The sequence below is a fragment of the Ranitomeya variabilis genome, chromosome 1 (genome assembly GCF_051348905.1).
Source record: "Ranitomeya variabilis isolate aRanVar5 chromosome 1, aRanVar5.hap1, whole genome shotgun sequence".
Lineage (NCBI taxonomy): Eukaryota > Metazoa > Chordata > Amphibia > Anura > Dendrobatidae > Ranitomeya > Ranitomeya variabilis.
In genome coordinates, this window is record NC_135232.1 from 694,320,704 (window position 1) to 694,346,461 (window position 25,758).

At 43.7% G+C, this 25,758-nt stretch overlaps 1 long non-coding RNA gene across 1 annotated transcript; it reads right to left on the reverse strand.

Moving 5' to 3' along the window:
- Window positions 1–21,359: 21,359 nt before the first annotated feature.
- Window positions 21,360–24,485, reverse strand: LOC143817645 (uncharacterized). Its single transcript, XR_013224179.1, has 3 exons — window positions 24,141–24,485; window positions 23,888–23,953; window positions 21,360–21,662 (listed from the first exon to the last, which is right to left on the reverse strand). It is a non-coding gene; the product is annotated as an uncharacterized LOC143817645 (long non-coding RNA).
- Window positions 24,486–25,758: the final 1,273 nt, after the last annotated feature.

A 25,758-nucleotide genomic window follows, 5' to 3' on the forward strand; every position in this document is an offset into this window, starting at 1 on the left:
TTTGAGAACTAAAAATGAGACAAGACTGGTAAATCTGTCACATCTTTAGAGAAGAGCATCTCTAGGCACAGAACTTGTAAGGCAATTCACAGCAACCACACAGATGCCATGTATGGAGCAATATGGCCTCCAGCTGATGATGTATGGGCTTGGTGTGATTCCATAAAGTTATGAAGATGTTTTAGTGTAGAGTATCTCTACAGGTACTGCAGATGAATGACTATGTCACAATCATATGTAATTGGAGGCTGAGCCTCATGTCCTTCCATGGAAGCACAATAATACAGTGACATGTAACAGATCGTGATCAGTGAGTATGCTCGTTACTCGGGTTTCTCGGAGCATGCTCGGGTGGTCTCCGAGTATTTCGACGTGCTCGGAGAATTAGTTTATGTTGATGCAGCTGCATGATTTGTAGCTGCTAGACAACTTGATTACATGTGGGGATTGCCTGTTTGTTAAGCAACCCCCACATGTATTCAAGCTGTCTAGCAGCCACAAATCATGCAGCTGTGTCGACATAAACTTAACCTTCGAGCATGCCGAAATACCCGGAGACCACCCGAGAATGCTCGGAGAAACCCGAGTAACAAGCATACTCGCTCATCACTAGTAAGAGGTCTTATGGAAACCTAGAATTGCTCTTTAAGAAAAACTTTACATGGACATATCTTAGGTATCGTTACTCTTGCATAAGTTGAAGCATCAGATGATGAAGGGCCATCATTAGGACATAAAAAGCTGAGAAGGTGCCGGAATCTGCCCTATGAACTGTGAAAGTATTTTCTTCTCGTTTTATTTATTTTACTCACTTATAATAATTTTTATAGAGCTTTACAGACATCATCATTTCTGCCCCCATTGGGACTCAAACTATAAATCTGCTATGAGTATGTATTTGGAATGTGGGAGGAAACCAGAGAACCCGGAAGAAACCCACGCAAACACGGGGAGAACATACAAACTCCTTGCAGATGTTGTCCTTGGTGGGACTTGAACCTAGAACCCCAGCACTACAAGGCTCCATTGCTACAAGTTCTCCACCTGCTCCATATAATTGACTACCTCTTGTCTAGAATATCACACATAACGATTTGTTGCTGGTTTTTGCTAAGCATTAGAAACAAATATTTTGCTAGTCTCATGGAAATATCTCCTTGGTATCTCCCTTAATTCTTAAGAGTCAAAGAATCTTTTTGAAGATGATCTAGACAGTTGACTATGAGACGGCATCATTGATCTACGCAATCACATAGTTAATTTCCTGTGTTGTCTCCTGGGAAATCAACTGTTGTATATCGGTTTGATTGGCCCAGTGTCCTGGCACAGTTTACTCCTATGTCAATGAGTCAGGAAAACGTGACGTCACACACAAGTATTTAAACAATGGCAACTGGAACACAAGCCATTTAGAATCCAATTTAAAAGTACAACATCTCAATGTACAGTGCCTACAAGTAGTATTCAACCCCCTGCAGATTTAGCAGGTTTAATAAGATGCAAATAAGTTAGAGCCTTCAAACTTCAAACAAGAGCAGGATTTATTAACAGATGCATAAATCTTACAAACCAAAACGTTTTGTTGCTCAGTTAAATTTTTATACATTTTAAACATAAAAGTGTGGGTCAATTATTATTCAACCCTTAGGTTTAATATTTTGTGGAATAACCTTTGTTTGCAATTACAGCTAATAATCGTCTTTTATAAGACCTGATCAGGCCGGCACAGGTCTCTGGAGTTATCTTGGCCCACTCCTCCATGCAGATCTTCTCCAAGTTATCTAGGTTCTTTGGGTGTCTCATGTGGACTTTAATCTTGAGCTCCTTCCACAAGTTTTCAATTGGGTTAAGGTCAGGAGACTGACTAGGCCACTGCAACACCTTGATTTTTTGCCTCTTGAACCAGGCCTTGGTTTTCTTGGCTGTGTGCTTTGGGTCGTTGTCTTGTTGGAAGATGAAATGATGACCCATCTTAAGATCCTTGATGGAGGAGCGGAGGTTCTTGGCCAAAATCTCCAGGTAGGCCGTGCTATCCATCTTCCCATGGATGCAGACCAGATGGCCAGGCCCCTTGGCTGAGAAACAGCCCCACAGCATGATGCTGCCACCACCATGCTTGACTGTAGGGATGGTATTCTTGGGGTCGTGTGCAGTGCCATCCAGTCTCCAAATGTCACGTGTGTGGTTGGCACCAAAGATCTCGATCTTGGTCTCATCAGACCAGAGAACCTTGAACCAGTCAGTCTCAGAGTCCTCCAAGTGATCATGAGCAAACTGTAGACGAGCCTTGACATGACGCTTTGAAAGTAAAGGTACCTTACGGGCTCGTCTGGAACGGAGACCATTGCGGTGGAGTACGTTACTTATGGTATTGACTGAAACCAATGTCCCCACTGCCATGAGATCTTCCCGGAGCTCCTTCCTTTTTGTCGTTGGGTTAGCCTTGCCTTTTCGGACAAGCCTGGCCTCGGCACGAGAGGAAACTTTCAAAGGCTGTCCAGGCCGTGGAAGGCTAACAGTAGTTCCATAAGCCTTCCACTTCCGGATGATGCTCCCAACAGTGGAGACAGGTAGGCCCAACTCCTTGGAAAGGGTTTTGTACCCCTTGCCAGCCTTGTGACCCTCCACGATCTTGTCTCTGATGGCCTTTGAATGCTCCTTTGTCTTTCTCATGTTGACCATTATGAGTGCTGTTCACAAGTTTGGGGAGGGTCTTCAATAGTCAGAAAAGGCTGGAAAAAGAGATAATTAATTCAAACATGTGAAGCTCATTGTTCTTTGTGCCTGAACTACTTCTTAATACTTTAGGGGAACCAAACAGAATTCTGGTGGGTTGAGGGGTTGAATAATAAATGACCCTCTGAAACAACTTTTCACAATTTTTTAAAAAAATAAGCAAAGAAATAACGTTCTTTTTTGCTGCAGTGCATTTCACACTTCTAGGCTGATCTACAGTCCAAATGTCACAATGCCAAGTTAATTCCAAATGTGTAAACCTGCTAAATCTGCAGGGGGTTGAATACTACTTGTAGGCACTGTATGTATTACTTCTTATAAACCATCAATCATCTCAACTGGCCCATCATAACATCAGAGTTTAATAAACTGTGGAGCATTTATTTATTTTTTATTTTATTTTGTTATACTATTTTTTTCAACAGATTTAAAACCTGGGCCAAAAAGGTCAATTCTTTATCAAATAAACTCCCAGTCATGTGAAATACTATTATCCCAACCTTCATATCTCATTTCAACCTGTTTCAAAAAAATCAATAAATACAATTATTATTTAATCCAGTTTATATCCCCCCCACCCACAGCACCACTCACACCACGGCCACCCCTGCCCTGGCTAAAGGATATCGCTATACGGAATAATCCTCTTCTAAGCTGTTACTTCTAATTGTGATTGAATAAAAGGACGAGTGGTTTCTTTTCACTTTGGATTAGTTTAAAAAAAAGCCTCTTCAGATCACGCATTTTCTCCACTAAGATTAATCAACCGGTTTAATCTTTCATTGAGTTCCCTGTAAATGGCAGAAGCCCCCCATGCAAACAATCTCATGGGGTTGGAAAAAGTAATATATATGGTCTTCATTATCTATTCATTTATTTCAAAGACACTTCTTTGATGACTGAGACACTTTCATTAACCTTCCGCAAAGTGGGTGCGACAAGGGATTGTTTCGCTAGTCTAGCTGGCAGTGAAAGGGTAAATGCCTCTGGGTTTTTTGTCTTGAAATAATGCAATTGATGCACTTGCAGTGCTATGTAAAACAGATTAGAAGGCATAAACTAAACTTATGCATTTTTAATACAAGGTTTCTATTTTTTTTATTCTTAATACAGATTGTGATATTAAAAAAAAAAGCACTGCCAACATTTTTAAGAAACTAGAGGTCATTTTCTGTTAATATCTTCTCATTAAAGGGATTTTTTTTTTCTTGAAAAACAACTCCCATCTATATGGTCTTCTCAAGACAGAGGGCTGATCTTGTTGGTGGCTGTTAGTGCCAAAATGGATGAGCCCCAGTCTATGAGTGGCTACGTTGCTGGTAGTCTTACATTATTAGAATGCCCATTTATCTAAAGAGCCACCAAGTAATGCTACATCTGCTCTGCGGTGGTCACCGTCTAGCCAAAGAAGGTTTTCTTTGACAGAATCAGAATTTAGGACCCACAGTGATCAGGTGATCACCACAGCAGTGCCAATTGAGAGGGGTTGTCTCAACAGAGCAGAGACAACCTCAACAATATTTCTAAAATATTTTTAGTCTTACGCTTCAAATGTTATAGAAGTCCAGATTAATTCTACAGTTCTATACTGGAATATAAACAGCAGAACGTTTTGATGTTACACACCTGTCCCGGGTATCCTGGGCCCTGCTTCCTTCTCCTGAATCTGCTGCCCTCTGTTGTGCTCCACATCTGGTGATTCAATTACATGATCTCCCTAGATCTATTTAAGGCCCATTAAGACACACACCTGTGTCTTGTGATTGAGGTTCTCGAGTCCTATGATTGGTGTGCTCCACCATCTTTACTTCAACTTGTATTCATCTCTGTTGGATACCTTTTCATCTGTCCTACTGTTCCTGAGGTTCCTGATTGTCCAAGTCTTCACTTTTCCATGTTTCCTCTAAAAAGCCGCACCAACGTCCGGGGTCTGTGTGCCCACCTGGATCTGAGGCTTAGTATGTCCACCTCACCAAATGAGCCTAACATATGAATTTCTGACACATTTGTAAATTTAGTAAAAAGTGATGAGAAAATATTACTCAGGTGAGTATGTATTTAGCGTTAAATATATGCAGAAAAATCAAGATATGAGACCTATTTTCTTTAATCTCCATACACTTCAATCAAGTCAGAACTTTTTGTCTGATTCCATTGGAAATGATATTTGTTTTATGACTTCTGTCATTAAAGCTACAGGAAGATTAATGCTGCACACAACTAATGTTAATGTTTTATTTATAGTCATATATGACTCAAGGGCCCGTATAATCACGGATCACAAATCAAATTAAGTTGTATGAAATTAAAAGCTTGAGAATCTCTTCATTACATTGTCAAGGTAGTTGCAAAAGTGAATGTGATTAAATAAATATGTAAAAATAAAAACTTTTTGATGAAGTTTAGTAAAAACGTGGATATTTCCACAGTTATGGTTTCCTGTAAATCCAATTTGTTTCAATGCATTTCTATTTTACTGCTTCACTGATACCAGAAAGCTGCTGGAGATAAAGATCTGCTTATCAGACTAGCTGATTTTTGGCTAGATTGGAAAACAAACTAAAGTATTTTAGATTTTTGGCTGATGTACTTCTAGGAGATGTTTGGAAGTTTATAGGAAAAGGATCAGGCATGTTGAATTTCAACATGCCTAATCTTCATTTTTTTTCAAAGTATATCAGCTGCTGTTTGAGGTGCCTTATCGAGGTTTACATCTCTTTATCCACAAGGAACAAATGAACAAACTGAGCAAACAATGTATGGAGGGAGGGGCAATATTTATAAGGTGAATGGAGCATGCATGTGTATGCGATGTTGTTAGGAATAGTTGTCAACTAACAACCATTTAAAATGTGTAGCTATCGGGGAAGACAACTCCAGACTACACAAATGTTATGTTCTTTGGAAAACTGATTTTCCTTAAGGGAAAATTGAGATTAACTGAGGAATTAATCGAGGCCCTCATACATTATCAAGAATGGAGAGCATCTATAAACACTATCCATTTCTCTGGATAACTCAGCACATCCATGAATTACAAAAACTGACCATTGATTTTAATGTTCATCATGCAATACTTCACTTCTTCTGCAGTGGTGCTGTAGGAAAACTGAACACCTACTGTTTCTTCACAGAACAAAGCTGATCACTAGGAATCTGGATAACATATGATCAGTTAGTCATAGGGAGACCCTTATAAATAAAAGTTATTTTCTAATTAACTCCATAAATGTGTGATTTTCTTATAAGCAGGTACTGTATATACACTAAAGAAAAGTGAATCTTTTTGAAATCTGACTTTGCCAAATTTTTTACATTTTCCCAGTAAATTTGATTCACTGTGAATTGAAAGTACTCTAAAGTCTCCAATGTACCTGAAAATTGTGCGTAACACTATTCTTTTTTCCTCACACGTTAATCTACATGTGTTGTCACACACTACCTGTACAGTTTCCACAGCATTTTAACTTTCTCTCCATATCTTTAAGACTAAGCTGTGTCATGTGACCTTATACACATTCATCTTAAAATGGCTGCTGCATTCCCTGCGTCGGATTTTATACAGGCTTTGATATACAATGTGATGTGATAACTGCAAAGCATTATGGGGAAGCTTGTCAAAGGTCATGTGATCCTTTTCTGGCAGCTGCAATCTTGTGCAAGGAGTAAAATGGCAATAGCCTTTTTACGCAATTGACATGAAGCAAAACACAAATTGTTTCAATTCCCCAGGTTCAGCGATATCTAAAAATGTAACCTTTCACATTGAATTGATTTTCTAATCTATACACAATGAATGTGGAAATTAAATACGTTGTTGATAAACTTAGTCTAGGGTCATATCCATACACCATCATCATCCAAGTGGAAGGGGTGTGTGGAAATGGCTTTATGTTTAGAAGCAGATATGTAAAACAGAACAGAGTCTGTGAAGGCCAATGAACAATTTCAAGATCATTTGAAATAAAATGTCAAGTGTTAATGGAAAGTAAAGTAAAGACTTCCCGGTATGTGGCCATGACCATTAGGAATACCTGGAAACCTAATTGTGTATGGTGTTCTGTCAACCAGAGTGTTATATTGATGCAAAATAATTCACCTTACTGCAATATTTTTTTCATATTATAAAAGATTGACATATTTCTGTTCAGTAAAGAAGAAAAGAGTAACATTCTTCTATCTATTGGAGTGAGTTTCCACTTTCTAACACCATTCCATAGGACCAATAACTATTCTTAAGGCATCTGTACCTCGATATGACTGGTACCTCTTTACTTCCTATAGTTATCCCTCTGCTGATATAATTCTCTTTCCCTACAATTATATATAGGGTACACAGTTAACACCAGCATATAGTTAGTGTATATTAAAAAAAAAAATTCCTAAAAGCAGGCAATGTGCTGAAATGAAAAAAAAAAGCTCAGTTACTGGCTGATTCCTGTGCTGATCCAATGTTGCCACTCCAGTAGTCCTCGCCAGTAGAGATGATCAAACCTTTTGAAATTTAAATTCATTTCCCAAAAATGTAATTTGCAGTAAGTGATTAGGCGCAAACCGCCAGTCCTGCTAAGCCTTTAGTTGTCCAATCCATTATGTGTAATACTCTGAAGTCTCATAGCACTGAATTGAATCTTTTTGTAATTTATGTTGAATATTGACAGTATTGAATTGTATTGTAGAAGGTACTGTACTGCAGTACATGACAGTTCAATTAATTCACAGTCACACTGATTCTGCAGGTCCTGAACCTCTCCATCACTTGAATCTATATATATTATTATTCCAGTTTTCTAGGTTCTTCAGTGCTGCCTAAGTATAACCCATTTCTGATTTCTATCCCCATCTCAAATAATGAGCTGTGTGCTTTGATCTCTTCTCCCTGGGCTGTAAAACCCTAAATGGCTGCTGCCTTCCCTGCTTCATCTTTTATAGGGGTTTTGTTAGTCCCATAATTGGTTGAATTAGATCATACAATGTAATAGTTGCAAAGTATGATGACACAGCAACAATGGATGTTTGCTTAATATGTTGATTGACCATTGTGTGGGTCCTGTGGCTTATTGACCTGCAAAACAGAGCAGAAAGAACTATGCAGATTGATTAAATGCTAAAACAATGCCAGTTAATGTCATCACACCTTCCTCTTGACTTCTGGGAGATGGCTTGAAGGACAACAGTTGTGAACTATATAAAGGAGAGTCAAGAGGCTTTATAAAACCACAGCCAGGAACATTATACAGAATGTCAGCATAGGGGACTACGGCCCCTGCTGGAAGAACACCGATCTGCTCTATTGACCATCGCTGAACCTTCTGATGTCTTGAATAATCCAGGTTGGGACAATCAGGTCACCTGGCAACATACCTCATTGCTTTCAGTCAGCTTGCTACGCTTGTTGTTACCTCCACCCTATGCTTGCCACAGATGGAGTTAGTCGGCCCTGGAAGCTCTGAATTCGCAGGTGCTATAATCCCAGTGAGTCTACGGAAGAGTGAGACTTTGAAATTTTGCACCATCTTGGGTATTTTGCTGGGACTGTTCTATGTGTTATTGTCTGCTTTGTTGTTCAATAAAATATTGCCACACTGTTCCATCCTCACCCTGTGTTGTCAGAGTATTATTATGCCCATGATAAAAAGAGAGCAGACGTTCAGTGGGATGAGCAATAGACCATGTGGTCTCGGGCCAGCAGACTAGAGCACTTGTCGACTCCCATGTATCCCCACAAAGCATTATAGGGAAGGCCACACAGACGTGCCAGACATCATGTTAGCTCACTCTCTAGCTGATACATCTTTGTCAATATGTGATTTTTTGTTAATGATCCAGGTGACTCGGAGCATTCATGAAAATCAACTCTAAGTCGATTTTCAGAGGATTAATTTAATCATCTCGGCCTGCCAGTCATTTACCTGTCCTGCAGAGACAATATGCATAGCATGCACATGCGATCTCTGCAGCCAATCACTGTCCTCAGCACTAACAACAGTAATTAAATGTAGATTAGTGATGAGCGAGCACTAAAATGCTCGGATGCTCATTACTCAAACCAAGCAATTCCTAATGCTCGAATGATCATTTTGAGTGACAAGTATAATGGTGTCAGGACTCTGAACATTTTTTATTACCTTTTTGTGCATTACTGTCCTTTTCCAAGATGGCGTCTTTGGTCTCATGTGCACTGTGTCTTCCTGCTATAAAACTCCACCCCAGCCTTCAGTCTGTGCTAGAGTATTCTGCCTTGCATCCAGCTCCTGACCTCTGGTGACTCCCTGGCTATATACCTGCTCCTGTGAACCTGTGGGGTTATCCTGCTACTCTGCTCTGAGTTCCTGCTGCATACACCAGTTCCAGTAATCCTCCTTCATCTGCTGCTCGTGTTTGCTTCCATCTGCATTTGCTGGACATGTAAGCTGTTTCTGCTCTGCAAGAACCTGAGACTATTACCCAGACCTCCCTGGTTGAGCTAAGATATTATTTGAACTGCCTTATAAGCATATCTATCTGTGTTTTGGACTAAGCAAGGACTTATTCGTGTCAAGTATCCTCAAGAATAATTGTGCTTCATAGACTTTCTGCGGGATTGCATTTTCCTCTGAAGTTTTCTATAGACTGCTGAGCTGCATTTGATATTTGCACCAAGTGTTGTGGACTTGAATTTCTCTCTGCACCTGTTTGAATCACTGCATGATAATATAGACTTTACCACTTATAAAACTGTGTCCTGTAGTTGTCTTGTTCCACGCAAAGAGTCTCCTGAGTTATCCCCTATAATTATTACAAATGGGAGTCAATGGGAAATCTGAACATTTTTCTGGAAGACCGTCCAAGGAGGTCTGAAGGGCAGTGAAAATGTTTAAATGAATGGAAAAATTGCTGAATGGAAGGAGAACAGCATTGGAAAGATGCCTGGAAGAATCTCTGACTCCCAAATCGCTGACGACTCGAGAACAATGGTGTCACACTTTTACTCCACTTTAAGGTCTGACAATAAAACATTCAAAATCAAAGAGAAACTGGAGTTTACAGGAAAAACAATGTTAAGAAACATTCTTTCCTGTGTAATGACTTGTATATAAGGCTAAATTGAAAAATAATTAAAAAAATAATTTAAATAAAACAAAATTTGCATTTTTATAAAAAATGTGGAAATTTCAGAGTCATTTATGAAGGAAGCATGATCTGCTATAAATTAGATGGAAGATGAACTCAGATACACCCTGTATTAGATGTAAAGGAGGGCCTCATAAAAAATTCTGTTCAAATTGTCATGTAATGATACTCCTAGATTCATAAACGCTATGCACTAAGTGCAAAGCCTACCAAAAATTACAAGCAGAGTTATCCATATGACCTTGAAGGCAACAACTGGAGGGCCTCATTAAAATATTAACCAAGCGTAGCTGTGGTACTTCTACACTCATAAAGGCTCTGCACACAGTGCAAAGCCAGGAAAAAATTATAAGGAGGGTCATCCATATGGAGCGCCCCCACTGCCGCAGGGCCGAGGGGTCCCGGTACCGGGCCTTTGAGTCTCTGCTCTGGGGTTGTCACGGTGGCTAGGCCCGGTCCGTGGCCCTGCCTGTCAGGGGGACGTCCGGAGAAAGTGTGGAGAATAATGGTGTAGTTGTGATATGCCGGTCGCAGTAAATAATGAGGACACCAGGTTGCAGTCTCTTTACCTCTTTACTGAAGATCTCTGAGTCCTCAATCCGGAATACGGTTAACCAGGCTGCGCAAGTCCGGCTGGTCCAATGGCACCTCTAGAGTTCTCTTTGCAGGTGGAAATCTGTGCCTTCCTGCTAGCGCTATGTGTTGTGGTCCTTCCCTGCGGTGCTTACGGAAAGTCCCCACAACTGTTGGGTCTGTTTCTTAAGTTCCCTCACAACTCGATTAGATGATGTTCTGCTAATCTTCCGTCCCTCCCTGATGTTACGGTTAGGACGGCACTCGTATGACGGGTAGGCTCGGAGCTCTTCCGGGACCCTAGAGTCGCCCCTCTCCACAAGTTGCCCCCTATGTCTTCGTAGGTGATTTAGGTGAGACAGCCCGCCTATGACTGACTGTCCTGCCGTTGGTTTAAAGTATTGCTTGAAGCTAGATTTATGAATACTTCCTCGGCGTTCCGGCCGCCGGTTGTGCGCCTCAGTAGGATGTTGCCTCGGTCTCACAGCATGACTCCTACTGGTATTCTCCTTGTTGCTTTGATCTCGTTTCTCACTCAGCACAATCTATCTCGCTTCTAATCCTTCCTTGGGCACCGCCGCTATGCTGAGCAGGCACGGTCCCGTAACGTTCTCTCAAGTTGCCAGGCCTCTGTCAGGATCCCACCCCCGACAGGGGCCCTACCGAATCTTCCCCCACAACACCCTCTGCCACAAGGTGTTACCTGGTTCCCACCCAGTCAGCTTTCTCATCTAACTTCCTGCCTGACCCCCAGTTTTACCAATATGTGAGGAGTGGCCTAATGAATAGAACCCTTAGCTCCCCCTGGAGGCCCAGCTGTGAAATGTATTGGTGTCTGTGATACCTGGTCAGGTGAACTCCTTCAGTGCCATCAGACGTACCATAGTTCCCCTTAGTGGCGGAGCCACAGTAATGCAACGACCAGGACTCTGGGGCGCTGCACTCCCCCCCGGTTAAATCCAGTACTCCTGGACTGGGAAGAAAACAACAATACAGGTTAGCAAAAAGACATACAATTTTGAAAATGCAATAACAATAAGTAAGCTTGAACAGAGCTTCCCTTTATGGGAGGTGAGGACACTTGAACGTTACAAACATGGTTAAACATTATAAATTACAGGCTATAAATAACTCCTGTTACCCAACCGGGTATTCTACTCAGTGCAAACTTTTGAATCATAAGTTAACATTGTCTTTAAGGACGTACACTTCCTATCCACTAAAGACTTACTTATAAAAAACACTATAATACCAATTAACTTTTCTCTTTTATTCTCCTACTTTAAGTCTGCAGGACCGCCTGTCCTAACGGCACCAGACCTTCTGCCTCTCCTTTCTATACAGGACCGCCCCGTTCAGCCCGGGCCTACTGCCTTTTCAACTACTATACACAGTATAGAACATAACATTAGTACATTACTTTCAGTTTGAAATCACTGAGCCATCCCTATAGGGCTCCAAAGAGGACTCACTGACTAACCCCGTACGGGTTCACTTTCTGTCCTCAGTCTTCTAGCAACATTGTCAACATTTCTTTACAATAAACTAATTTTCTACATGTAAGCATTATCATCACTTTCTCTTGTCAAGACATTATTGCTATCTATCTGTCTTAAAGCAATACCACTCTTTAACTGCAACAAGTGAACATCCCCTTTAAGAGAGGACCAAGTCTTTATGAGGTAGCACATCTTCTCAAGCTACCAGTCCGTACTCAGCAAAGGCTCCGGTGCGGTATCTTCGCAAAGAGTCCTTCTTTAAGTTAAACCAGTAGGGAGCACCTTTAAGAAGGTGCAAACTATTTACAAGCAGTTTGTATCATGCACTGTTCATGATTGCGGCAGTTCTTGATAACGAAGAAGAAAATAGAAAATAACCAAAAAGCAGTAGGGATCCCGGGTCAACTAAGGGATCCCTTTAAGAGTAACCCTAGACGGGTTTAAAGCAGCAAAACAGCAGGAAACAAACAGTTAACTATTTACAGTTTCAGGTTTCCGAGGTTTAGTTGGACGGCTTTCAGGGCTGCACCTGGCACTTAACCCTTCTTGGCCTGGGAAAAGTGAGGTCCAGGATTACACCCAGTGCTGGACAAACGCCATTAATCCGTCTTTCATGTACAGTTAAATCATGCGCAGCGATGGAGGTCCGCGCAGCTTGAGTATGGGCATTTGCTGCAGCAGAGGTAGCGGCTGCTGCAAGATCAGTCACTGGAACGGAATCAGCAGCTGTGGCACTAGCAGTCACTGGAATGGTGTCGGTCGTCAGGGCAGGGTCGTCCTTCATACCTGCTTCAGACGTGGTCCCACCGGTGCCGGTCTGCTCCGCCTCCGCTGGGGTCTGGAACGCTGGTTGCGGGGCCTTGCGCTGCGGCGTTGTCATCTCCGTTTGCAGCATCTCGCTTTCCGGCAGGGCCTTGCCTTCTGGCTTCGGAGCGCTGGAACTTCTTTCTTGCTCCGGACCAGACAAGGCTACCGACAGACGTCTGGCGAGGCTCCCGATGATGGTCTTCTTCCACCCGGCCTCAGTGCTCAGCTGCGTCTGCAGGGGTTGGCGGATCAGCCCGTCCGCTCCGGTCTGCTGGAGGTCAGCGTCAGCTGTGGAGGTCTGGCTGCGATGCCTCTCCGGGTAGCTGGGGGAGTCCTCGGCTCCGACCCCACGCTCCCGCTCCTGGTGGCTCGCCATGGCGTCCTCCATGTCGCTGACTTCTTCTTCCTGGTCCTTTTCCCGCTCTCTCCTTCGTGGGCGGTTTTGTTTTCTCTGTCTCTGCCCACCATTGAGGATCAGGAGGCGGATCTCGGCTGCTGACGGACACGTCCTCAAGGGGCCGAGATATTTAGACTGGGCAGCCATTGTCTTTCGCGCTCTTCAGCTTGTTCACACCCACTTCCACGCCCTTCTTCTTCTCCTGCGCTCTCCTTAGCGCTGTAATGGCGGCGGTTTTGGCGCGAACTTTTGGCGGCAAGTGACAATCCACAGTCTTTGCAATAAGTCACAGTTCCAAGGCACACATGACCTGATTCCTCAGGCTTAAGTAGATCCTGTTCGTGACGCCAAAATGGAGCGCCCCCACTGCCGCAGGGCCGAGGGGTACCCGGTACCGGGCCTTTGAGTCTCTGCTCTGGGGTTGTCACGGTGGCTAGGCCCGGTCCGTGGCCCTGCCTGTCAGGGGGACGTCCGGAGAAAGTGTGGAGAATAATGGTGTAGTTGTGATATGCCGGTCGCAGTAAATAATGAGGACACCAGGTTGCAGTCTCTTTACCTCTTTACTGAAGATCTCTGATTCCTCAATCCGGAATACGGTTAACCAGGCTGCGCAAGTCCGGCCGGTCCAATGGCACCTCTAGAGTTCTCTTTGCAGGTGGAAATCTGTGCCTTCCTGCTAGCGCTATGTGTTGTGGTCCTTCCCTGCGGTGCTTACGGAAAGTCCCCACAACTGTTGTGTCTGTTTCTTAAGTTCCCTCACAACTCGATTAGATGATGTTCTGCTAATCTTCCGTCCCTCCCTGATGTTACGGTTAGGACGGCACTCATATGACGGGTAGGCTCGGAGCTCTTCCGGGACCCTAGAGTCGCCCCTCTCCACAAGTTGCCCCCTATGTCTTCGTAGGTGATTTAGGTGAGACAGCCCGCCTATGACTGACTGTCCTGCCGTTGGTTTAAAGTATTGCTTGAAGCTAGATTTATGAATACTTCCTCGGCGTTCAGGCCGCCGGTTGTGCGCCTCAGTAGGATGTTGCCTCGGTCTCACAGCACGACTCCTACTGGTATTCTCCTTGTTGCTTTGATCTCGTTTCTCACTCAGCACAATCTATCTCGCTTCTAATCCGTCCTTGGGCACCGCCGCTATGCTGGGCAGGCACGGTCCCATAACGTTCTCTCAAGTTGCCAGGCCTCTGTCAGGATCCCACCCCCGACAGGGGCCCTACCGAATCTTCCCCCACAACACCCTCTGCCACAAGGTGTTACCTGGTTCCCACCCAGTCAGCTTTCTCATCTAACTTCCTGCCTGACCCCCAGTTTTACCAGTATGTGAGGAGTGGCCTAATGAATAGAACCCTTAGCTCCCCCTGGAGGCCTGGCTGTGAAATGTATTGGTGTCTGTGATACCTGGTCAGGTGAACTCCTTCAGTGCCATCAGACGTACCATAGTTCCCCTTAGTGGCGGAGCCACAGTACTGCAACGACCAGGACTCTGGGGCGCTGCACATACACCATTGAAGGCAACAACTGGAGGGCTTCATTCAAATAGTGAAGGTTAAAAACAATTTACGTGTTGCGGTCATCTGGTAGTGTGGAAAAATCAGGGCTAATCCAGGCTTTAACTTTTATCAGTGACCCTGTCAGCATTTTCTGCTGACAGACGAAAGCCCCTGTCTGTTATGACCTTCCTGGTGGCACTAAAAACTCATTCAGACAAGACACTAGCGGCAGGGTAGTACAACACCTCCAAGGCAAAGAGGGACAGCTCATACCAAGCGTCCAGCTTTGAGACCCAATAGTTGAAGGTCGCAGAGGAGCTAGGGAGTATGCTGGTTTTGTCATGCAGTTATTGCATGACCAACTTTAAAAACTGTTCCCTCCTTGTCAAAAATACCTTATCATCAGGGCCTGGTTGCTGGGAGGGTTTCATGAAATTGGCCCAGGCCTTGCGCAGTGTACCCCTGCCTCTGCTGTACCTGGTGTGTGTCTCGCTCACCTCTCCTCCTTGGTTGGGCAAGGATGCTTGCTCCTTGCCACTAGTATTGTCTGATGGGAATTTTTTCAACATATTATCCACAATGGCCTTTTGGTATAGTACTATTTTAATAGAACTCTCTGCCTCAGGAAGGAGAGATGCAAGGTTTTCCTTGTAGTGTGCGTGGGTCTAGCAGGGTGAACAACAGTACTCTTTCTTTGGGCAAGATGTCTATAGTGCGAGAGTCATGGCAATGACAGCAGTACATAAAGTCGGCCATATGTGTCAAGCTCCCTACAGCCAACACTTCCCTGTCTCCACCACGATAACGACTCTCCATCTCCTCCTATCTCTTTTCCTCCTTAGCCCATCAACGTAGGAGAGACGGGAAAAATCTTGTGTGGGTTCTAGCCTCTATTGCACAAGCAACCCACTCCTGTTCCTCCTCCTCAACCTCCACCTTCTCATTGTTACCCAATCTGCACTGAACAGATGAGACGAGGCTGGGCTGGGTAGTGTTTACTTATTTCATGTCTTCCTCCATTGGCACCTGGTTTGTATGTTTAATTGTGAGCAGTGACTGGCTAAATAGGCACAGAAGTGGTATTTTTGTGCTGATTGTAGTGTTATCAATGCTTACTGTTTTTGTTGAGTCCTCAAACTCTTGGAGAACAGAACAAATTTCAGACATCCATGCCCACTCTTCAGGTGTTATGTGCGGAGGCTGACCAGAATAACAATTGGCGTGTTGTAGCTGGTTTTCAACAACTGCCCTCTTCTGCTCACAAAGCCTTGCCAGTATACGTAGCGTGGAGTTCCAGTGCATGGTCACATTGCACACCAGTCGGTGAGCTGGCACTTCCATGTGCTGCTGTAGCACTACCAAAGCAGCGACAGCTGTAGCTGACTTGTGGAAATGAGTGCTGTATGATGTACCTTGACCAGAAGCTCTGGCAAATCTGATGACATGATGTACCTTGACCAGAAGCTCTGGCAAATCTGGGTAGGCTTTCAGAAACCGCTGAACTACCAAATCGAGTACATGTGTGAGCTTGCCAAGCTTCACAGCCACCACCAGGTTACGCCCATTATTATACACCACCATGCCTGGTTGGAGGTTCAGTGGCGAGAGCCACAGATCTGTCTAATTTGTTATTCCTTTCAATAACTCTGCTGCGGTGTGCAGTTTGTCTCCCAGACAAATTAGCTTCTGCACAGCCTGTTGCCTCTTTGCTGAGGCAGTTCTGCAGAGCTGATGTGGACGACATGGCCTGAGATACCAAATCGGAGTTGAAGGCGGAGCAGGAGGGGGTGCAGGTACTGGTGTAAGTGAAGGAAACCCTGATAGAATTAGGACCAGCAATCCTCTGTGTGGATAGCACATGTGCCATGCCAGGGTGGGTCTTGGCCACAGATTCCGCAATGTTCAACAAGTGCGCCTGTAAGGAGGAAGACCGGGTTGCGGGTACCTATATTGAGCTGGGTCTGGAACTGTTAAGGCTGTGTCCCATGATACCTGGGGGAAGGAAAAGTGGATCGGACAGGCCCCATGCCCCGGGAAGAAGGGGCGTGTCTAGACAGACTACAGATCAGAAAGCGCGCAAAGGTGCAGTCATTTTCCCACCGTCAGGAAGAGTGCAGGCGGGTGAGCAGTGTGCTCCGCACCCAGAGCAGCAGCACCGCAATGCATTGCGGTCGAGACCTCCTGGACACTTCGGCGGGGTATTAAGAGTGGGAAGCGCTGTGCACCTGGACGAAGGTAACCCAGTGCTTGTGCAGGAGAACGTGAGCCGGTTATAGGACATTAAGTTGCGGTACCCCCTGCTGGACAGCGTGCATCAGCCCACGTTTGATACTGGGATCTCTGCAGCTCTCTTTACTCTAGCTGCACAGGCTTATGGACTAGGGGCTCAATGGGTAAAACAGGAGACTGCCCGTTGCCACTAGAAGTTGGACCGTTAGTTTTGGTAACCCATCTGAGGACACTATGCCGGCCGTTGCCTGTACTACAAAGCCCAACTGATCATCTGCAGCAGAGGAACCTAAGGACAGGATAAGTTTGTTAACTGGACTGTTGTTACAGCATCACTTTCTCTTTCAATTTAACTAACATTGTGCCAAATAAAATTGTTAACCCTTGCTTTGCCTCCATTGTGTAACTGCATCCCGCAACCTGCTTACAGGCCATCAGGGAAATGTAGTTTCCCTGGCCACAAATGCTTGTCCATGTGTCAGTCGTTAAGTGGACAATCCCAGTTAGTGCCTTAGTGAGGGCACAGGTGATGTTCCTGGATATGTGCTAGTACAAGGCAGGGATGCCACACTAGTAGAAAAAAAGTGGCGGATAGGGACCGAGTACTGAGGGTCAGCTGCCGCCATGAGTAGGCAGAAATCCTCTGTCTACAAGCCTAAACGGCAACATTTCTATGGCAAGCAGCCTGGAAATGTGTCATTTAGCATTAGGACCTGTGGATTGGTGGCTGGAAACTTTTCTTTTTGTTCCAAAACCACCTGGGGCAGGGACAGTTGCACGCTGTTTTGGGACAAGGATTTGGAAGTGCCTGATGATGGTGCCTCAGAATGTGCAAGGACAGGTGTAGAGTGGGCGGCATCTGCACTTGTGTCATGAATAGGGGAATGTCAACCACCTAGCACAGGGGAGGAGGCAGTGGTGTCACCCACTGGCACCAATTGTGGACCCAGGCCTTTGGTTCACCTAGTCGGCCACTTAAATAACATGTGCCTGATCATGCTGCTGGTGGTTATGCTCTTAGTGGTCAGGCCCCTGCTGATCTTGGCATGGCACATGTTGCAAATCACCATTTTTTTGTCTCACAACTCCTTTAAAAAAGTCCCAGCCTGGGGAACACCTAACTCTTTGATGGAGAAATTCACGAGAGTCGGTGCTCTGTGGAACAGTTGCCAGGTTTTTCCCTCTGGTCACCCCACTGCCTCTTTTGGCCTGTTTCAGTGCTGCCAATCCATCCCTGTCATCGCTTCTGAACTCGCTCTGCATGCCAGCTTCCCAGATTGGGTCAGTGACTTCATCATCCACCAACTCGTCTTCCATCGCCTCACCCTGGTCCTCCTAACTTGGTGACTCTAAGTTTTGTGCATCACTAACAGCATGTCCTCTTTTCGCTCTTGGAACATGCTGGGTGAAAGGCCACAATCAAGAAATTATTATGCAAATAGCTCCTTGAAGTGTCCTATTGTGGCATCACAGGTCTCCTGAGACTCTACATGGTGGGAGGAAGGAGGATCATGGTGAGGAATAAGTGATCCAGACTTTTGGCTTGCAAGACTGGACCTTGTGGAAAAATGGATGGTGCTGGCAAGCATGCTGGAACCATTTTCTGCTATCTAACCGACCACCTCTTCGCATTGGTGTGGCTTCAGAAATGGTGCCCCTTGCGTACCTGCAAAGTGGCACAGGAACCTATATGTTATGGATGTGCGTGTTTCTTGTGCTTCAGCATCAGGCACAGGCGCACCTGCTACACGTCCTTGCCGTGTTCGTGCACCATCATAAGCACTTTCTCTTCCCCATCCCATAAAACACACCTTATGCATTTTCTAATAGCTAGGTCTCTGGAGACCAAGTTTCATTGATTTAATTGAAACTAATTTTTTAATTAAAAAATAAGTTGGTCACTTGTAAAAGGCCAAGCATTTTTTTTGAAAAAAAAAAAAAATTAAAACCACTGTAATTTCATGCAAAGCAGATTAAACTGTATGGATGACAAAAGCCAATTTTTGAAACAAAAAAATTTGGTTACCTGTAGCAGCCAAGCAGTTTTTAAAAATTTCAAACCACCCTATTTTCACACAGACAGGTTAAACTGTGTGGAGGACAATACAGTAAATTTTTTCACCAAAAAGAAAAAATGTGGTCACCTGCAGCAGCTATATACAGGTCCATCTCACAAAATTAGAATATCAAAAATTAAATTTATTTCAGTTCTTCAATACAAAAAGTGAAACTCATATATTAGATAGTCATTACAAACAGTGATGTATTTCAAGTGTTTATTTCTGTTAAAGTTGATTATTATGGCTTACAGGCAATGAAAACCCAGAAGTCATTATCTCAATAAATTAGACTATTTTATAACATTAGCATGAAAAAATGATTTTAAAATCTGAAATGTTGGCCTACTGAAATGTATATTCAGTAAATGCACTCAATACTTGGTCGAGGCTCCTTAGACATCAATTACTGCATTAATGTGGCATGGCATGTAGGCAATCAGTGTACCTATATCAGCAGATGACATAGCTTCCCAAACCATCACTGATCTAGACCTTGAGAAGCTTGGATTGTCTGTCTCTCCGCTCTTCCTCCAGACTTGCCTTGGGACCTTGATTTCCAAGGTCTAGTGTGAAGTATCCACAATCAATGATGGTTTTGGGAGCCATGTCATCTGCTAGTGTAGGTCCACTGTGTTTTATCAAGACCAAAGTGAGCGCAGCCATCTACCAGGACATTTTAGAGCACTTCATGCTTCCCTCTACCTACAAGCTTATTGGAGATGGAAATTCCATTCTCCAGTATCACTGTGCTTGATTGGCCTGCAAACTCGTCTGACCTTAACCCCATAGACAATCTATGGGGTATTGTTAAGAGGATGAGAGGCACCAGTCCCAAAAATGCAGACAAGCCGAATCCTGCTATCAAAGCAACCTTGGCTTCCATAACACCTCAGCAGTGCCACAGACTGATCACCTCCATGCCATGCCACATTGATGCAGTAATTGATGTCTAAGGTGCCCAAATATTGAGTGCATTTACTGAATAAACATTTCAGTAGGCCAACATTTAAGATTTTAAAATAATTTTTTCAAGCTGATGTTATAAAGTATTCTAATTTACTGAGATAATGACTTTTGGGTTTTCATTGGCTGTAAGACATAATCATCAACATTAACAGAAATAAACACTTGAAATAGATCACTCTGTTTGTAATGACTCTAATATATAAGTTTCACTTTTTGTATTGAAGAAATGAAATAAATTAACTTTTTGATGATATTCTAATTTGAATAACAACTTATATGACTAATCACCATGGTAACTCATAATATATCAGAAATCTGTACCATATGTGAACAGGGACCAACAAGACCTATCATCAAGATAAGCACTAAACTCACGACGAAAAGACGATGACAAATGGTCAAACACGAAAAGTAAAAAACTGTAAACTTTATTAATAATATACCATAATATCACGAACAGGTGCAAGGAGGGAAGGTAGTAGCAGCAATAAACACTGTTAAGAGATTGACAGGAAGGGCGCCACCAGAAATAACAGTCCTACAGGCTTATATATTATCACAGTAGAAAAAATCAACAAAAATAGAGAAACTCAGTAATAAAAAAAAACTAAATAAACCACAAAGTAATAATTTAGATCCTCCAACAGGCAGGAGAAACCGAGCCAATAATACAAGTCAGCATATATGATAGGTAGCTACAGAGTCGTATAATAGGCAGATACAAAGTCGTAATAATGCTATCCTAGTAGAAGTGCCATAACCTACCACCCAGAAGTCGCTATAATGGTACCTCAATTAAAGTACCATTACCTATCACACAGACATAATGAAGACCATAAAAGCAGGGTACCCACCGCACTGAGGACTGTAATACTGGAGGCACGCTTCCACCCCAACGCGCGTTTCGGCGATCACACCTTCATCAGGGGGCAAAGGCAAGGAGTGCACATGAGTTTAAAAAGCTCCCGAACAGGAAATGAACGGGTGCAGCAACCAAAAAAAGTCCGTGCGGCAACAGGAAGCTAGAAAACAGGGACCGCTACTGCCGGAAGCAGCGGGGCGTGGCTAACAAAATGATAGCGCGGTGCCATGGAAACCATGACGCAACAGCGTAGTGAAAAGAGCGCTGTAACGTTAGAACCATAACGCAACCGCGTCAGAAACCTAACGCTCGATCGTGTGATTAATAAAGACCATAACGCCGGCAGCGTCCCCAGGAGACCAGAAGAAGCCGAGGACCACTGGGGCCCCAAGTGATCCGCAGCATCAAAAGGCCATCACAGAAACGCTCCGGCGCATAGGGAACCCTATCATTATAACTATAGAATAGGCTTATTACAAACCCAAAAATCTACAAGGACCCCGTACTTGGATCTACCTACCCAAATGAATTCCTAAGAATAATCCCACTATGTACAGCGTATCCAATAGAAAAGGGAAAAAAAGTACAGATAAATACATAGGGCACAGACCTCACATGACTTAATCACCTATAATCCTATAACAATTGACCCACAATTCATAAAAATTATGACAGAGGACTTATCACACAGTCTATGCATTATAAATACAGTACAGACGGATACCAATTGACATATATGGATGATGATAATAAATACACTATGGTTGTAGGTGCAACGCTCAATCATAGTAGCCACAGTCCATTAGTCTTTTTAGCCTTCTGAATCCTTTTCTTTCTTTCAGATTAATACCGAGATATCATCTTCATGAAATTGTAGAATAGGAATCTGGAATATGCCGCAGAGTACTACCAGGTCGACATGTGCTAAAAACAATAAGGTAAGTTAAAAACATAGTTAAAAACAAAGAACTAACAGCATACATGTGCGGCTACTGAGGGCAGGACCGACAATCATAGATACAATCTTAGAAGAGGAGCAATATACTAACACAACCTTTACGAATACCAATATTACAAGAATGGAGCATAGCTAATATTGTCATTAAGACCGGTCGGCTGTACCGTGCCCAGAGTCCATATCCACCTTGACTCAACACGGGCCAGCCTCTGGAAGGTACCACCGCCACGGATCCCTACTTCAAGTAAATCAATCCCTCTCGCCCTGAGAAGGTCAGGATTACAGTCATGAAAGATCTTAAAGTGGCGTGGTATTGTTTTGAGGGTGGATGTGTCTTCCACAGTGGACGCTGCGCCGATACCCAAAACATGTTCCCGAATACGTGTTTTGAGTTGGCGGGTGGTCATACCTACATACATTTTGTCACAAGGACAAGTGACAACATAGATCACATTAGTGCTAGTACAAGTGATTTTTTTCCTGATTTTAAATTCACGTGATCTATCCCAGTTGGCAAATACGCCAATTCTTTCAATGTTTGGGCAAGCGACACAGCGGCCACACGGAACACACCCCACCCGAACCGCCATACTGTCCAGGAACGTGGTCGTTCTTTCACCAGTATAGTGACTATGCACCAGGGCATCCCTAAGGTTCCTGGACCATCTGACTGCAATCCCAGCCCTCTCAGGGAGATATCGTGCAATCACAGGGTCGGCCCTCAATAAATGCCATGATTTTTGTAGGATCCTTTTCATCATCGGGAATTGGGAGTGGTACCTAGTAACAAACCGGACAACATCTTTTTCTTGTTTAGCATTACTTTTATATAAGAGTGAATCCCTCGAGGAATATTTCGCTCTATTAAACGCTTTTTTAATACTGCGTTTACTGTGGCCTCTGGACAATAGTCTGTTCGTTAGGTCTTCAGCCTGCTCACAAAAATCCGTCTCAGTAGAGCAAAGTCTACGTAGACGGAGAAATTGTCCCGTGGGAACTGATTGGATGACATGATCAGGATGTGAGGAGGAGGCGTGCAACAAAAGATTGGTGGAGGTAGGTTTCCTATAAATGACTGTCTGCAGATCCCCACGCCCATCCCGTTTAATCATGACGTCCAAAAATTCTATGGTATTGCCATCGAATTTGTACGTCAATTTAATGTTACTGATGTTATTGTTGAGGGATGTCATGAATTCCTGCAAACTAATAGAAGAGCCCTGCCAGATCATAAAAACGTCATCAATGTACCGTGTCCACAGGAGGACACGGCACATTGATTCCGAACGATCCGGCAGGGAGAGGTCCCTCTCCCACAGCCCCAAGAACAGATTGGCGTAAGCAGGGGCAAAGGGGGCACCCATTGCTGTTCCTTGGAGCTGCAGGAAGAAGGACCCCTTAAAAACAAAAAAATTATGAGTTAAAGAAAATTCCAGGAGATCACAGATGAGTTTTTTGATTTCAATTGAGGAGTTGGATGCATCTAAGAAGAACTTGACCGCTCGAAGTCCATCAGAATGTCGAATGCTGGTGTACAACGATTCGACATCTGCGGTGACTAATAAATCCTCATCCCCAAGACTGACCCCATCCATAAGTCTCAGGAATTCACCCGTATCTTTGAGATATGACGGAAGACCTAAAACCAAGGGCTGCAACTTGGAGTCGATCCATTGATTTACCTTCTCGAGGTAATTACCTCTGCCTGAAATTATAGGACGACCAGGGGGCGTCCTCGTGTCCTTGTGTATCTTGGGGAGAAGATAGAATGTGGGAATTGTAGGATCACTTGTCAGTAATGCTGATGCTAGATCATTGGTGATGGTACCCACATCTCTAGCCTGTTTAACAATATCAACAAGTTGCCTAGAGAAGGCGGACAAGGGGTTAAAGGTGAGTTTTTTGTAACAAACTTTATTGTTTAGCTGGCGGTAGGCCTCCTTCTCATACATAGAATTTGGCCAAACCACCACGTTACCCCCCTTGTCCGCCGGCTTAAACACAACATCCCCAAGACCCTGAAGGACACGAAGACGTCCCCTCTCCTCATATGTTAGATTATCTTTATAGATGTGTTTGGGAATTCCCTGGAACTCTTTGGTGACCATTTGTACAAACAAATCTACGTTCGGGCATGAAGATAGGGGAGGAAATTTTTTAGATCTAGAACGGATGGAGGTTGGGATCATACCTCCTTCAGGGGTGTTGTGTTCAACTGCCAATTCTTCCAAGGTACGAAGAGCTATCTGTTCTTCCTCTGTGGGGAAGAGTGCAGCCAGATTACCATCAAAGAAATACTTCTTGAAAATCAAAGATCTGGCAAAGAGGTGAAGATCTTTTACAGCCTCAAATACATCAAAAGATGCTGCAGGTGAAAAAGATAAGCCCTTCTCTAGTAACTCTAAATCAGTGTCAGTAAAATCATGTGAGCTAAGGTTAATTACCTTGTTGTTATGTTTGCGGGGTTCAGTGGAGAAGTCGTCTCGTCTATAGGGGTGAAACATGAAGTCTCTCTGGTTCCGTGTAGTCATCCTTGACCGTGTGGTCACTGAAGAGGTAGATCGTTCCGAGGTGTCACTTACAGAAGAGAGAGATGACTGGGACTGGGCCCGCCTCATCTGTCCATCACCCTGTCTACTTTTCCTCCATAGATACACCCTCTTACACTCATAATCGTGGCGGTCTCTGCCAATTTTAGATGATTGGGTGTCTTGGATTCTTTTAACAACATTTTCCAATGATTTCTCAATTTGTTTGTTGCATAGCTCGAGCTGCTCCACAGTCCCACATAATTTCAATTCCTCCTCTGCTACTTTAATAGATGCATCCAGCTGTTCAATGATACCTTTATTGTAATCTCCCAATAACTTCATAAGTTGACCAGAGCAGTTATTGCACGCCTCCTCCCAACCAGCAATAAAGACCGCATCCTCCACAGGGAAAGTGGGGATGACCCGAACTCTCAGGCCACGTGGGATCATCTTTCTATTTTGGTACCCTTCCAAAAAGGTACAATTCCACCAAAGTTTTGTCCGCTTTACCACCATATTTTGTAGCTCCATAACTTGTTCCTCCCATCTGCGGTCAGTAGCCTGCTGTGTAATGGAAACATCCCCTCCAAACACCTGATCAATATGTGAACGCCAAGCTACTTCCTTGGCTCTGAAGTCCATGCCTATAAGCAATCCTGTGCAAAACACAGCAAAGAATGAATAACAACTTATATGACTAATCACCATGGTAACTCATAATATATCAGAAATCTGTACCATATGTGAACAGGGACCAACAAGACCTATCATCAAGATAAGCACTAAACTCACGACGAAAAGACGATGACAAATGGTCAAACACGAAAAGTAAAAAACTGTAAACTTTATTAATAATATACCATAATATCACGAACAGGTGCAAGGAGGGAAGGTAGTAGCAGCAATAAACACTGTTAAGAGATTGACAGGAAGGGCGCCACCAGAAATAACAGTCCTACAGGCTTATATATTATCACAGTAGAAAAAATCAACAAAAATAGAGAAACTCAGTAATAAAAAAAAACTAAATAAACCACAAAGTAATAATTTAGATCCTCCAACAGGCAGGAGAAACCGAGCCAATAATACAAGTCAGCATATATGATAGGTAGCTACAGAGTCGTATAATAGGCAGATACAAAGTCGTAATAATGCTATCCTAGTAGAAGTGCCATAACCTACCACCCAGAAGTCGCTATAATGGTACCTCAATTAAAGTACCATTACCTATCACACAGACATAATGAAGACCATAAAAGCAGGGTACCCACCGCACTGAGGACTGTAATACTGGAGGCACGCTTCCACCCCAACGCGCGTTTCGGCGATCACACCTTCATCAGGGGGCAAAGGCAAGGAGTGCACATGAGTTTAAAAAGCTCCCGAACAGGAAATGAACGGGTGCAGCAACCAAAAAAAGTCCGTGCGGCAACAGGAAGCTAGAAAACAGGGACCGCTACTGCCGGAAGCAGCGGGGCGTGGCTAACAAAATGATAGCGCGGTGCCATGGAAACCATGACGCAACAGCGTA